The sequence below is a fragment of the Pleurodeles waltl genome, chromosome 12 (genome assembly GCF_031143425.1).
Source record: "Pleurodeles waltl isolate 20211129_DDA chromosome 12, aPleWal1.hap1.20221129, whole genome shotgun sequence".
Taxonomy (NCBI): Eukaryota; Metazoa; Chordata; class Amphibia; order Caudata; family Salamandridae; genus Pleurodeles; species Pleurodeles waltl.
In genome coordinates this window covers 7,430,863-7,443,853 of record NC_090451.1, presented here as the reverse complement: position 1 = coordinate 7,443,853, position 12,991 = coordinate 7,430,863, and the positions used below count along the sequence as shown (strand labels likewise).

Genomic DNA, 12,991 nt, shown 5'->3' with positions numbered 1-12,991 from the left:
GTAGCCACCCTAGGAATTTTCTAGATTGTTACTCACTGGAATTCAACCCAGGAGATGGCCATTCCTCTCGTAGACCATCCCTGAACTGGAAGATATTCTAAAAAGCCTTGCAAAGTCAGAAAAATTGACAACTTAATCCACCTACTCAGAGTCATAAAAGTCACCTTCTTGTCTTTTCCAGGCTGTCCAAAAGTCACAAACAAGGAGTCGGTTTTCCTGAACTGCAGAGGCCTGGTGACATAAATGAAAAGAGATCTTTAAACATCAAGTGTATTCAGCAAATGTTCCTCCGGAGCGGAAGGAGAGGGAATGAAAGAAGGAAGAATTATTTCCTAAGATCTATCAAAAATAGACTTAATCATTGCAGCAAAGGTAAGGCTAGGACTTAAAGTTACCCCATCTTCCAAAGTATCAACTGAAGAGAGGACAGCATTTTAAGGCTCCCAGCTCCCCAATTGTTCTCAGGAAGGTGATAGGAAATAGGAAAATAACTTTATAGGAAACAATCTTTATGTCTACAGTGTCCAGATCCTCAAAGAGATAAAATTGCAAAGCCTATAAAAGAGTAGGAAGATTCTGAGTTGGAGAAAAGGGATTTTTCAACTGGTCTTACAATTGACAAAAGATCCGAACAGTCTAGACACCAAAGATTGTAACATCGACGAAGGTACAGAAAAGTCCCTAAAAACCTTTATCGCAAAGCAATGAGCTTTCAGAGTGGAAAGAGATTCAACTGAAACCCATTCAGAAGAAAATGCAAAATAGCAGACAAACTACAGGTAGGTGCCAAAAGATCATGAGCAGAACATCACGTCTCAAAAGACTTCCAGTTCTTTGAGTAAGACTTCGAAGTAGAATGCCTGCTGGAGTGCCGAATTAACTCCACTAAGGAAGAGGAAAGACCCTTTGCTAGCAGTCCAGACTTCTCAACCTCCAAAGCGATAGAGTGAGTTGGAGCAAGAAGGTCAGGGACGACGTTCTGAGAGAGACACACTTGAGCAGTACTCAAGGAGGTAGAAGAGCCAGGGGTTCAGAAGAGGAAACCATGACATCTCTGGCCAATAAGGGCCCACAAGAATAAAGTTCCCTCCCCCCTGCTGAGACTTGAAGAGAACCATCTAGATCAATATAAAGTGGGGGAATGTATAAAGGAGACTTCTCAGCCACTTTATCACCAATACGTTCACTACCTAGGCTCCTTGTTCCGGAAGCCTGGATCAGAATCGACAAAGATGAGCATTGTCCTTGTTTGAAAAGAGATCCAGAAAGGGTTTCACAAACTCTCGGCATATCTCTCAAAACAACGACCTGGATAACGTCAACTCCAGCAAATTTGGAAACCTCCAGCTGTCTGCCATCACATTGTCGGTGCCCTTGATGTGTACTGCCGACGTGTGCAACAGGTTGATCTCTGCCCAATAACCCAATTGTTCTGCTATTGCATTGAGGGATTTTGAATGCATGCTTCACTGTTGGTTAATGTAAAAGACAGCTACCTTATTCTCTGTCTTTACTAGCACATTTTTTTGAGACAGATGATGATGGGAAAACTTCAAAGCCCTGAAGATTACCATCAACTCCATCTATTTCCATGACCTCCGACTCTCTAGGAAAGACCACTTGAATCGACAGGATCAGTCCAACACAGTAGCTCTCCAGCCAGGTTTGCTGCCATCTGTTGCGAGGATTCAGGAGCATCCAGGTATATTAGTGTCCACTTAGACCAGTGGTCTTCAAACTCTTTAATGCCGCATCCACCCAATGGGAAAAAAAAAACATTGGTGCCTCCCTCTCTGAATTGTCCACAATTCTTCTATTAAATTGACACTGTTTAAATATGTCTAGACCTATTTAAACATTGCAGTTAAGTTCTGTTACTGTTTTAAAAATGCAATCAAATACATGACCCCAAATATACTATTCTGGTCAGGCCTGCCCTACTAACCAATTGCAGCGTCATGCTCTGCTGAGTAAACTGATCTCACGACAGTGAGGAATGCACAGGCCGGGTGGTGCCCGGCGCACAAAAGCGCGCCTTCTTGTGTTGTACGTCTCTTCGCGCAAATGCAAACTCAGATTTCCTGCACTGTGGTCGGCAGGAGAGACATGGGAAGGCGCAGTAGGGAAGGCTTGAGCAACGAACCGTTGGCTATGTTTTGTTGTTACTTTGTTGACATGAGCTCAAGTAATTTGAAGCAGAAGGAATGGCCAGACCTAAAAAAAACTCTCTTACCTCCAACGCCGAATAACCACTATAATTATAATATCTCAAAAGCAGCTGGCCTTGTAAACTTAATGAGCAAGCAAGCCGATGCATTTTGGGTTTTGTTGTAAAAGAATAAAAATACTATCCATCCTTTCCTTTTTTTCCGGCAACAAGCGATGTTACAAAGATATCACAGCACACAGTGAGATTGAGTGAAAGAAGAGGCACTGAGGCTGGCGTGCAGCACTCCACAGCTCTTGTTATTGAAATCCAGACAGGGGGCGGAAGGAGAAAAGTATGAAGGAATTGCAATAGGGAGACCAACTCTTCTATCTATCTGCATTACATGGAAAAAGGATATCTTTAGGACTCATGGCCGGTTAGCTCAGTTGGTTAGAGCGTGGTGCTAATAACACCAAGGTCGCGGGTTCGATTCCCGTACGGGCCAGGTTGCATTTTGTCGCTCAACTAAACTCTTTTTTTCTCATTTAATCAAGCTCTTATAAATCCATACACTCTGTTGCTCCAGTATACGTTCACTTTCCATTAGTCCTTCTTTTGCCACTGCTGACCACAGCTCAAGCCGGCAGTGCCAGTAGAACAACACAAGTGCAAGGGATTGTCTCTCCAAGATGGAGACACTGCCTCAGACTATGTCTCGTGAGAGGTGGAGGGAGACCAAGAGCTGATTATTAGATGCGTGGGGATAAGAGGAACATAACTCAGGTGAACAGATTCTGGATAGTGATGCTATAGCTAGGATCAGCAACGTTACAGTGGAAAGGATAGGAAAATAATTAGGTGACAGAAGTATAGAAGTGGCTACAAGGGGGTGTGTCTCTTAAGAGGGCCGAAAGATACACTGAAGGCGAAGGTGAAGTAAAAGAAGAAAGAAAGATCAAAGGAAGTCGACAGTGATTGAGAGAAAACTCACAAAGGCAAATTGAGCAAAAGACAAAGCCTGGGGAGTTAGACTACTTCAATGCAAATTTACGCCGCAGATGAGCATGACAACTGACCCTTGTACAGTGGTGCTGAAACAATTTTCAGTGTGGGGGTGCTGCCATCAAAGGGCTTCTGAAAATCCAGGAATCATACAAAGAACAAGTCCTGCGGAATGAGCCACGCACATTCAGAAAGAATGGTGATGCGTTGGTTACTTATTGGTAATCTTCATTAGCCTAAGTCCATTGCGTCCTTGTGACAGTCATTACAAAGTAAGGTGATGTCACCTTCCAACAGGAAGAAAGAACAGGAGGATCCTTAAATGCTAGCCCCATGCACCCAACCTGGGTGCCAAGCCCTTGCCAAAGGACTGATGGGAAGGTGGGCAGGATGTAATGTTTGTGACAAAGACAAGATGGACTAAGGGTAATGCAGAGTTCAAAACATTGGTACTCAAATGCAGAACAGAAAAATTATTAAGCCATAATGCTTGACAAATGTATGCTCTGAGGACCAAGTAGCCACCCTAGGAATTTCCTAGATTGTTACTCACTGGAATTCAACCCAGGAGGTGGCCATTCCTCTCGTAGACCATCCCTGAACTGGAAGATATTCTAAAAAGCCTTGCAAAGCCAGAAAAATTGACAACTTAATCCACCTACTCAGAGTCATAAAAGTCACCTTCTTGTCTTTTCCAGGCTGTCCAAAAGTCACAAACAAGGAGTCAGTTTTCCTGAACTGCAGAGGCCTGGTGACATAAATGAAAAGAGCTCTTTAAACATCAAGTGTATTCAGCAAATGTTCCTCCGGAGAAGAAGGAGAGGGAATGAAAGAAGGAAGAATTATTTCCTAAGATCTATCAAAAATAGACTTAACCTTTGCAGCAAAGGTAAGGCTAGGCCTTAAAGTTACCCCATCTTCCAAAGTATCAAATGAAGAGAGGACAGCATTTTAAGGCTCCCAGCTCCCCAATTATTCTCAGCAAGGTGATAGGAAATAGGAAAATAACTTTATAGGAAACAATCTTTATGTCTACAGTATCCAGATCCTCAAAGAGATAAAATTGCAAAGCCTATAAAAGAGTAGGAAGATTCTGAGTTGGGGAAAAGGGATTTTTCAACTGGTCTTACAAATGACAAAAGATCAGAACAGTCTAGACACCAAAGATTGTAACATCGACGAAGGTACAGAAAAGTCCCTAAAAACCTTTATTGCAAAGCAATGAGCTTTCAGAGTGGAAAGAGATTCAATTGAAACCCATTCAGAAGAAAATGCAAAATAGCAGACAAACTACAGGTAGGTGCCAAAAGATCATGAGCAGAACATCACGTCTCAAAAGACTTCCAGTTCCTTGAGTAAGACTTCGAAGTAGAAGGCCTGCTGGAGTGCTGAATTAACTCCACTAAGGAAGAGGAAAGACCCTTTGCTAGCAGTCCAGACTTCTCAACCTCCAAAGCGATAGAGTGAGTTGGAGCAAGAAGGTCAGGGACGACGTTCTGAGAGAGACACACTTGAGCAGTACTCAAGGAGGTAGAGGAGCCAGGGGTTCAGGAGAGGAAACCATGACATCTTTGGCCAATAAGGGCCCACAAGAATAAAGTTCCCTCCCCCCTGCTGAGACTTGAAGAGAACCATCTGTATCAATAAAAAGTGGGGGAATGTATAAAGGAGACTTCTCAGCCAGTTTATCACCAATACGTCCACTACCTAGGCTCCTTGTTCCGGAAGCCTGGATCAGAATCGACAAAGATGAGCATTGTCCTTGTTTGAAAAGAGATCCAGAAAGGGTTTCACAAACTCTCGGCATATCTCTCAAAACAACGACCTGGATAACGTCAACTCCAGCAAATTTGGAAACCTCCAGCTGTCTGCCATCACATTGTCGGTGCCCTTGATGTGTACTGCCGACGTGTGCAACAGGTTGATCTCTGCCCAATAACCCAATTGTTCTGCTATTGCATTGAGGGATTTTGAATGCATGCTTCACTGTTGGTTAATGTAAAAGACAGCTACCTTATTCTCTGTCTTTACTAGCACATTTTTTTGAGACAGATGATGATGGGAAAACTTCAAAGCCCTGAAGATTACCATCAACTCCATCTATTTCCATGACCTCCGACTCTCTAGGAAAGACCACTTGAATCGACAGGATCAGTCCAACACAGTAGCTCTCCAGCCAGGTTTGCTGGCATCTGTTGCGAGGATTCAGGAGCATCCAGGTATATTAGTGTCCACTTAGACCAGTGGTCTTCAAACTCTTTAATGCCGCATCCACCCAATGGGAAAAAAAAACATTGGTGCCTCCCCTTTGAATTGTCCACAATTCTTCTATTAAATTGACACTGTTTAAATATGTCTAGACCTATTTAAACATTGCAGTTAAGTTCTGTTACTGTTTTAAAAATGCAATCAAATACATGACCCCAAATATACTATTCTGGTCAGGCCTGCCCTACTAACCAATTGCAGCATCATGCTCTGCTGAGTAAACTGATCTCACGACAGTGAGGAATGCACAGGCCGGGTGGTGCCCGGCGCACAAAAGCGCGCCTTCTTGTGTTGTACGTCTCTTCGCGCAAATGCAAACTCAGATTTCCTGCACTGTGGTCGGCAGGAGAGACATGGGAAGGCGCAGTAGGGAAGGCTTGAGCAACGAACCGTTGGCTATGTTTTGTTGTTACTTTGTTGACAGGAGCTCAAGTAATTTGAAGCAGAAGGAACGACCAGACCTAAAAAAAACTCTCTTACCTCCAACGCCAAATAACCACTATAAATATAATATCTCAAAAGCAGCTGGCCTTGTAAACTTAATGAGCAAGCAAGCCGATGCATTTTGGGTTTTGTTGTAAAAGAATAAAAATACTATCCATCCTTTCCTTTTTTTCCGGCAACAAGCGATGATACAAAGATATCACAGCACACAGTGAGATTGAGTGAAAGACGAGGCACTGAGGCTGGCGTGCAGCACTCCACAGCTCTTGTTATTGAAATCCAGACAGGGGGCGGAAGGAGAAAAGTATGAAGGAATTGCGATAGTGTGACCTACTCTTCTATCTATCTGCATTACATGGAAAAAGGACATATTTAGTACTCATGGCTGGTTAGCTCAGTTGGTTAGAGCGTGGTGCTAATAATGCCAACGTAGCGGGTTCAATCCCCGTACGGGCCAGGTTGCATTTTTTCTCTCAACTAAACTCTTTTTTTCTCATTTAATCAAGCTCTTATAAATCCATACACTCTGTTGCTCCAGTATACGTTCACTTTCCATTAGTCCTTCTTTTGCCACTGCTGACCAAAGCTCAAGCCGGCAGTGCCAGTAGAACAACACAAGTGCAAGGGATTGTCTCTCCACGATGGAGACACTTGCTCAGACTATGTCTCGTGAGAGGTGGCGGGAGACCAAGAGCTGATTATTAGATGCGTGGGGATAAGAGGAACATAACTCAGGTGAACAGATTCCGGATAGTGATGCTATAGCTAGGATCAGCAACGTTACAGGGGAAAGGATAGGAAAATATTTAGGTGACAGAAGTATAGAAGTGGCTACAAGGGGGTGTGTCTCTTAAGAGGGCCGAAAGATACACTGAAGGCGAAGGTGAAGTAAAAGAAGAAAGAAAGATCAAAGGAAGTCGACAGTGATTGAGAGAAAACTCACAAAGGCAAATTGAGCAAAAGACAAAGCCTGGGGAGTTAGACTACTTCAATGCAAATTTACGCCGCAGATTAGCATGACAACTGACCCTTGTACAGTGGTGCTGAAACAATTTTCAGTGTGGGGGTGCTGCCATAAAAGGGCTTCTGAAAATCCAGGAATCATACAAAGAACAAGTCCTGCGGAATGAGCCACGCACATTCAGAAAGAATGGTGATGCGTTGTTTACTTATTGGTAATCTTCATTAGCCTTAGTCCATTGCGTCCTTGTGACAGTCATTACAAAGTAAGGTGATGTCACCTTCCAACAGGAAGAAAGAACAGGTGGATCCTTAAATGCTAGCCCCATGCACCCAACCTGGGTGCCAAGCCCTTGCCAAAGGACTGATGGGAAGGTGGGCAGGATGTAATGTTTGTGACAAAGACAAGATGGACTAAGGGTAATGCAGAGTTCAAAACATTGGTACTCAAATGCAAAACAGAAAAATTATTAAGCCATAATGCTTGACAAATGTATGCTCTGAGGACCAAGTAGCCACCCTAGGAATTTTCTAGATTGTTACTCACTGGAATTCAACCCAGGAGATGGCCATTCCTCTCGTAGACCATCCCTGAACTGGAAGATATTCTAAAAAGCCTTGCAAAGTCAGAAAAATTGACAACTTAATCCACCTACTCAGAGTCATAAAAGTCACCTTCTTGTCTTTTCCAGGCTGTCCAAAAGTCACAAACAAGGAGTCGGTTTTCCTGAACTGCAGAGGCCTGGTGACATAAATGAAAAGAGATCTTTAAACATCAAGTGTATTCAGCAAATGTTCCTCCGGAGCGGAAGGAGAGGGAATGAAAGAAGGAAGAATTATTTCCTAAGATCTATCAAAAATAAACTTAATCATTGCAGCAAAGGTAAGGCTAGGACTTAAAGTTACCCCATCTTCCAAAGTATCAACTGAAGAGAGGACAGCATTTTAAGGCTCCCAGCTCCCCAATTGTTCTCAGGAAGGTGATAGGAAATAGGAAAATAACTTTATAGGAAACAATCTTTATGTCTACAGTGTCCAGATCCTCAAAGAGATAAAATTGCAAAGCCTATAAAAGAGTAGGAAGATTCTGAGTTGGAGAAAAGGGATTTTTCAACTGGTCTTACAATTGACAAAAGATCAGAACAGTCTAGACACCAAAGATTGTAACATCGACGAAGGTACAGAAAAGTCCCTAAAAACCTTTATCGCAAAGCAATGAGCTTTCAGAGTGGAAAGAGATTCAACTGAAACCCATTCAGAAGAAAATGCAAAATAGCAGACAAACTACAGGTGGGTGCCAAAAGATCATGAGCAGAACATCACGTCTCAAAAGACTTCCAGTTCTTTGAGTAAGACTTCGAAGTAGAATGCCTGCTGGAGTGCTGAATTAACTCCACTAAGGAAGAGGAAAGACCCTTTGCTAGCAGTCCAGACTTCTCAACCTCCAAAGCGATAGAGTGAGTTGGAGCAAGAAGGTCAGGGACGACGTTCTGAGAGAGACACACTTGAGCAGTACTCAAGGAGGTAGAAGAGCCAGGGGTTCAGAAGAGGAAACCATGACATCTCTGGCCAATAAGGGCCCACAAGAATAAAGTTCCCTCCCCCCTGCTGAGACTTGAAGAGAACCATCTAGATCAATATAAAGTGGGGGAATGTATAAAGGAGACTTCTCAGCCACTTTATCACCAATACGTTCACTACCTAGGCTCCTTGTTCCGGAAGCCTGGATCAGAATCGACAAAGATGAGCATTGTCCTTGTTTGAAAAGAGATCCAGAAAGGGTTTCACAAACTCTCGGCATATCTCTCAAAACAACGACCTGGATAACGTCAACTCCAGCAAATTTGGAAACCTCCAGCTGTCTGCCATCACATTGTCGGTGCCCTTGATGTGTACTGCCGACGTGTGCAACAGGTTGATCTCTGCCCAATAACCCAATTGTTCTGCTATTGCATTGAGGGATTTTGAATGCATGCTTCACTGTTGGTTAATGTAAAAGACAGCTACCTTATTCTCTGTCTTTACTAGCACATTTTTTTGAGACAGATGATGATGGGAAAACTTCAAAGCCCTGAAGATTACCATCAACTCCATCTATTTCCATGACCTCCGACTCTCTAGGAAAGACCACTTGAATCGACAGGATCAGTCCAACACAGTAGCTCTCCAGCCAGGTTTGCTGCCATCTGTTGCGAGGATTCAGGAGCATCCAGGTATATTAGTGTCCACTTAGACCAGTGGTCTTCAAACTCTTTAATGCCGCATCCACCCAATGGGAAAAAAAAAACATTGGTGCCTCCCTCTCTGAATTGTCCACAATTCTTCTATTAAATTGACACTGTTTAAATATGTCTAGACCTATTTAAACATTGCAGTTAAGTTCTGTTACTGCTTTAAAAATGCAATCAAATACATGACCCCAAATATACTATTCTGGTCAGGCCTGCCCTACTAACCAATTGCAGCGTCATGCTCTGCTGAGTAAACTGATCTCACGACAGTGAGGAATGCACAGGCCGGGTGGTGCCCGGCGCACAAAAGCGCGCCTTCTTGTGTTGTACGTCTCTTCGCGCAAATGCAAACTCAGATTTCCTGCACTGTGGTCGGCAGGAGAGACATGGGAAGGCGCAGTAGGGAAGGCTTGAGCAACGAACCGTTGGCTATGTTTTGTTGTTACTTTGTTGACATGAGCTCAAGTAATTTGAAGCAGAAGGAATGGCCAGACCTAAAAAAAACTCTCTTACCTCCAACGCCGAATAACCACTATAATTATAATATCTCAAAAGCAGCTGGCCTTGTAAACTTAATGAGCAAGCAAGCCGATGCATTTTGGGTTTTGTTGTAAAAGAATAAAAATACTATCCATCCTTTCCTTTTTTTCCGGCAACAAGCGATGTTACAAAGATATCACAGCACACAGTGAGATTGAGTGAAAGAAGAGGTACTGAGGCTGGCGTGCAGCACTCCACAGCTCTTGTTATTGAAATCCAGACAGGGGGCGGAAGGAGAAAAGTATGAAGGAATTGCAATAGGGAGACCAACTCTTCTATCTATCTGCATTACATGGAAAAAGGATATCTGTAGGACTCATGGCCGGTTAGCTCAGTTGGTTAGAGCGTGGTGCTAATAACACCAAGGTCGCGGGTTCGATTCCCGTACGGGCCAGGTTGCATTTTGTCGCTCAACTAAACTCTTTTTTTCTCATTTAATCAAGCTCTTATAAATCCATACACTCTGTTGCTCCAGTATACGTTCACTTTCCATTAGTCCTTCTTTTGCCACTGCTGACCACAGCTCAAGCCGGCAGTGCCAGTAGAACAACACAAGTGCAAGGGATTGTCTCTCCAAGATGGAGACACTGCCTCAGACTATGTCTCGTGAGAGGTGGAGGGAGACCAAGAGCTGATTATTAGATGCGTGGGGATAAGAGGAACATAACTCAGGTGAACAGATTCTGGATAGTGATGCTATAGCTAGGATCAGCAACGTTACAGTGGAAAGGATAGGAAAAGAATTAGGTGACAGAAGTATAGAAGTGGCTACAAGGGGGTGTGTCTCTTAAGAGGGCCGAAAGATACACTGAAGGCGAAGGTGAAGTAAAAGAAGAAAGAAAGATCAAAGGAAGTCGACAGTGATTGAGAGAAAACTCACAAAGGCAAATTGAGCAAAAGACAAAGCCTGGGGAGTTAGACTACTTCAATGCAAATTTACGCCGCAGATGAGCATGACAACTGACCCTTGTACAGTGGTGCTGAAACAATTTTCAGTGTGGGGGTGCTGCCATCAAAGGGCTTCTGAAAATCCAGGAATCATACAAAGAACAAGTCCTGCGGAATGAGCCACGCACATTCAGAAAGAATGGTGATGCGTTGGTTACTTATTGGTAATCTTCATTAGCCTAAGTCCATTGCGTCCTTGTGACAGTCATTACAAAGTAAGGTGATGTCACCTTCCAACAGGAAGAAAGAACAGGAGGATCCTTAAATGCTAGCCCCATGCACCCAACCTGGGTGCCAAGCCCTTGCCAAAGGACTGATGGGAAGGTGGGCAGGATGTAATGTTTGTGACAAAGACAAGATGGACTAAGGGTAATGCAGAGTTCAAAACATTGGTACTCAAATGCAAAACAGAAAAATTATTAAGCCATAATGCTTGACAAATGTATGCTCTGAGGACCAAGTAGCCACCCTAGGAATTTCCTAGATTGTTACTCACTGGAATTCAACCCAGGAGGTGGCCATTCCTCTCGTAGACCATCCCTGAACTGGAAGATATTCTAAAAAGCCTTGCAAAGCCAGAAAAATTGACAACTTAATCCACCTACTCAGAGTCATAAAAGTCACCTTCTTGTCTTTTCCAGGCTGTCCAAAAGTCACAAACAAGGAGTCGGTTTTCCTGAACTGCAGAGGCCTGGTGACATAAATGAAAAGAGCTCTTTAAACATCAAGTGTATTCAGCAAATGTTCCTCCGGAGAAGAAGGAGAGGGAATGAAAGAAGGAAGAATTATTTCCTAAGATCTATCAAAAATAGACTTAACCTTTGCAGCAAAGGTAAGGCTAGGCCTTAAAGTTACCCCATCTTCCAAAGTATCAAATGAAGAGAGGACAGCATTTTAAGGCTCCCAGCTCCCCAATTGTTCTCAGCAAGGTGATAGGAAATAGGAAAATAACTTTATAGGAAACAATCTTTATGTCTACAGTATCCAGATCCTCAAAGAGATAAAATTGCAAAGCCTATAAAAGAGTAGGAAGATTCTGAGTTGGGGAAAAGGGATTTTTCAACTGGTCTTACAAATGACAAAAGATCAGAACAGTCTAGACACCAAAGATTGTAACATCGACGAAGGTACAGAAAAGTCCCTAAAAACCTTTATTGCAAAGCAATGAGCTTTCAGAGTGGAAAGAGATTCAATTGAAACCCATTCAGAAGAAAATGCAAAATAGCAGACAAACTACAGGTAGGTGCCAAAAGATCATGAGCAGAACATCACGTCTCAAAAGACTTCCAGTTCCTTGAGTAAGACTTCGAAGTAGAAGGCCTGCTGGAGTGCTGAATTAACTCCACTAAGGAAGAGGAAAGACCCTTTGCTAGCAGTCCAGACTTCTCAACCTCCAAAGCGATAGAGTGAGTTGGAGCAAGAAGGTCAGGGACGACGTTCTGAGAGAGACACACTTGAGCAGTACTCAAGGAGGTAGAGGAGCCAGGGGTTCAGGAGAGGAAACCATGACATCTTTGGCCAATAAGGGCCCACAAGAATAAAGTTCCCTCCCCCCTGCTGAGACTTGAAGAGAACCATCTGAATCAATAAAAAGTGGGGGAATGTAAAAAGGAGACTTCTCAGCCAGTTTATCACCAATACGTCCACTACCTAGGCTCCTTGTTCCGGAAGCCTGGATCAGAATCGACAAAGATGAGCATTGTCCTTGTTTGAAAAGAGATCCAGAAAGGGTTTCCCAAACTCTCGGCATATCTCTCAAAACAACGACCTGGATAACGTCAACTCCAGCAAATTTGGAAACCTCCAGCTGTCTGCCATCACATTGTCGGTGCCCTTGATGTGTACTGCCGACGTGTGCAACAGGTTGATCTCTGCCCAATAACCCAATTGTTCTGCTATTGCATTGAGGGATTTTGAATGCATGCTTCACTGTTGGTTAATGTAAAAGACAGCTACCTTATTCTCTGTCTTTACTAGCACATTTTTTTGAGACAGATGATGATGGGAAAACTTCAAAGCCCTGAAGATTACCATCAACTCCATCTATTTCCATGACCTCCGACTCTCTAGGAAAGACCACTTGAATCGACAGGATCAGTCCAACACAGTAGCTCTCCAGCCAGGTTTGCTGGCATCTGTTGCGAGGATTCAGGAGCATCCAGGTATATTAGTGTCCACTTAGACCAGTGGTCTTCAAACTCTTTAATGCCGCATCCACCCAATGGGAAAAAAAAACATTGGTGCCTCCCCTTTGAATTGTCCACAATTCTTCTATTAAATTGACACTGTTTAAATATGTCTAGACCTATTTAAACATTGCAGTTAAGTTCTGTTACTGTTTTAAAAATGCAATCAAATACATGACCCCAAATATACTATTCTGGTCAGGCCTGCCCTACTAACCAATTGCAGCGTCATGCTCTGCTGAGTAAACTGATCTCACGACAGT

General features: G+C 43.3%; 2 non-coding genes across 2 annotated transcripts; both read left to right on the top strand.

Annotated features, from left to right (window-relative positions):
• The first annotated feature begins 2,580 nt into the window (after positions 1 to 2,580).
• Positions 2,581 to 2,654, top strand: TRNAI-AAU (transfer RNA isoleucine (anticodon AAU)). Its single transcript has one exon. It is a non-coding gene; the product is annotated as a tRNA-Ile (tRNA).
• Positions 2,655 to 9,914: 7,260 nt separating this feature from the next.
• Positions 9,915 to 9,988, top strand: TRNAI-AAU (transfer RNA isoleucine (anticodon AAU)). Its single transcript has one exon. It is a non-coding gene; the product is annotated as a tRNA-Ile (tRNA).
• Positions 9,989 to 12,991: the final 3,003 nt, after the last annotated feature.